At 22.9% G+C, this 3,122-nt stretch overlaps 1 protein-coding gene across 1 annotated transcript in view; it reads left to right on the forward strand.

The window, feature by feature from the left end:
• Positions 1-3,122, forward strand: part of LOC117176826 (basement membrane-specific heparan sulfate proteoglycan core protein-like) — a 642,506-nt gene that overhangs the window by 570,650 nt on the left and 68,734 nt on the right. The gene's annotated exons all lie outside the window — the stretch shown is intronic.

Raw genomic sequence — 3,122 nt, forward strand, 5'->3', positions numbered from 1 at the left:
TAGCTACTACATATATTTTAACAAAAACATTCTAGAGTGAGATAAACATACACTTTTTTAAATTACAGAGTTGCTACAAATTAAGTAATTGCAGAAAGTCAGGAAATGTCAGGGAAAACATGATAGAGTTAGAAAATTTTTGAAAAACTTAAGCTGAAGTTAATTTTATTGTTTTTGCTAAATATCGAAACTATTTGGTTGAAACGTGATCTCGTTTGGTTAAGGATTCAAACTATTTTGTTACAAATTCATCTTTTTTGGTTGAAATATCAAATACTGACCTGGAATTGGAACTAACTTGTTAAAAAATTATTTATTTGGTTGACGATTCATCATTTTAGTTGATACAAAACCTTTTTTTTCAAATTCAATTATTATGTTAAAAAGAATTGTTATAATTGAAAATTTAACTCATCCATGTCTAGTTCAAAATGTATCTTCTTAAGTTGAAAATTCAAAGATTTGTTTTGAAATTCCTGTATTTTAATGAAAATTCGAATTTGGCAGAATATTGAAGTTTCTTGGTGACTAATTCTTTTTTTTTGGGTAAAGGTTCCTTTAAAAATTCAGATATTTGGTTGAAAATTCATGTACTTTGTGAAAAATTCATCTATTTTCGTAGAAAATTCATATTATTTGTTAAAAATTTTTTTTTCTTATTCAGAATTAATTTTTTTTTAACTGAAAATGTTATTGTTCCATTTTTTGTCAAAGATTGATTTTTTTTATAGAAATGTAATCTACTTGGTTCAAAATTATACTATTTCGTTGTAAATTAATATTGATTTTATTAAAAATTATGTTTTTAACTGAAAACTTAATGAATCTATTTTTAGTTAGAAGTACTCACATTAGTTGAAACTTCATCTTTTTGATTAAAAATTAATTGCTGCGGTTGAAAATTCAAATATTTTGTGGGAAATTCACTTTATCTATTCCATTTGTTTTAAATTCACCTTTTTGATAGAAATTACATGTTTTTCGTTAAAAAATGTTCTGTTTTCAGATAGTTAAACAATTCTATTTTTTGTTAAAAATTTATTTCTTTGGTTGTAAATAAAATTTTAGTTGAAAATTCGTTTTTTTTTTTTAATAGAAAATTCATCTTTTAGGTTTTCTCTGTTTTATTGAAACTGTACCTTAACTTTTGTGATGAAAACGGATTGTTTTAACTGAAAATTTAATTCTCTATTTATATAACATTTTAACTATTATAATTTTGGTTGAAAATTGATCTGTTTTAGATGGAAATTCATGTAGGTTGTTGAAAATAAATATATTTATCATTTATTATTTTTCATTTAAAATGAAAAATATTTGTTTAAAAATGCAATACTATTATTAATCTCCTAGGTGTATGGTTGGTTTATATATCTAGAAGAATTTAGAAATTGTGGTATTGTAACAATCCTGAATTAGCTTTTTCTTATTTAGAATTGTTTGATCTAAAAATGTAAATTTTCCATTTTTTGTAGAAAATTGATCTTTTTTATAGAAGTTTAATCTTCTCGGTTAAAAAATACACCATTTCCTTTAAAATGTACTTTGATTTTATTGAAAATTAAGTTTTATCTGAAAATTAAATTATTTTATTTTTTGTTAAAAACTTATTCGTTTTAGGTGAAAATTTAACTATTCATTGAAAATTTGTCTTTTCTTGGTAGAAAAGTATTTTCATTAGTTGAAACTTCATCTTTTTGGTTAAAAATTAATTTTTGTGGTTGAAAATTTATTTTACTAACTGAATATTTAAGTATTTTATTTTTGATAGAAAATATGTCTGCTTAGTTAAAATTAATGTAACTATTCTATTTTTTGTTAGGAATTTCATTTCTTTCGTTGAAAAAAAATATATTTATTTCAAATTGTTTTTTATATATAGAAAATTCATCTTTTGGGTTGAAAATTTCACTATTTGGTCAAAAAACCATATTTTTGTTTCAAAATTCATTACTGTCATTAAACATTCATGTAATTAGCTGAAAATTCGTTTCTTTTTAGTTAGAAATTAATTTTTCAACTTAAGATATAACTGTTCTATTTTTGCTTGAAAATTTATATTTTTAGTTGAAAATTGATTAATTTGGTTGAAAACTCGTTTTTTTGCTGTAAATTTATCTTTTTCAATTTAAAGTTTATATATTTGATTGAAACTGTATCTTTTTTGGTAGAAAATTCATCTCTTGGGTTTAAAATTGAATTATTTTCTTGAAAATTAAAAAGTCTTTTTTTGAATTAAAACAAAAATTGTTAAAAATTTGTTTTTCTAACATTTTAGCTATTCTAAGTTTCGTTGACAACTGATCTTTTTTAGATTAAAATTCATGTACTTTGTGGAAAATGAGTCTTTTTTAGTAGAAAATTAATCGTTTAGATTGAAAATACAATTAACTATTTGATTAAAAATCTATATTGTTGGTTGAAGATTAATGGTTTCAGTAAAAAATTCATTTCTTAGGTTCAAAAATTTTTTTTAATTTTAAAACTCAAGTAAAAAGTGTTTGAAATGTATTTAGAAACAATTTTTTTTAAATTAATATTATTAATTTTCTAGGCGTATGGTAGGTTTTATATTGTAGATATGTATATTGTAGCAACCCTGAATAAGGTTCTGTTTAATGCGAATAATAACTTTTGATTACTTTGACTTCTTTTACCATTTAAATTAGGCGCCCTTTCCTATTTGAAGCTATACATTTTCCCACGAAGTTTAAATAATGTAATTATTATTCCAAAACATATAAAATACAATGTTTTTAATCCTAATTCAGAATGTTTATAAATGCTCATTAAATTCTCAAATCAGATTAAGGTCAAGCATATTCTCATGCTCGTGAGAATTTCGCCGAGCACTTAAACTCTTTAGAACACTACTCATGGGAAGTTTATGGAATATTCAGATGTCTCAAGCAGGATATTGAAATTTTTAAATATCTTACTTGGGTTATTTAAATATCCCAGAAAATCCCAGGGAAATCCTAAATATCTTGGAAATATCCCTGCTAATCTTGGGGGAATCTCCATATACGAGGGTAGTTCAATAAGTCCTTAGAATGAAGTATAAAAACAATTTTTTTTGGGTAAATTTTTTTTTATTTTTCAACATAATCTCCTTGGAGCTC

Source organism: Belonocnema kinseyi, chromosome 7, assembly GCF_010883055.1.
Source record: "Belonocnema kinseyi isolate 2016_QV_RU_SX_M_011 chromosome 7, B_treatae_v1, whole genome shotgun sequence".
NCBI classification, from domain to species: domain Eukaryota; kingdom Metazoa; phylum Arthropoda; class Insecta; order Hymenoptera; family Cynipidae; genus Belonocnema; species Belonocnema kinseyi.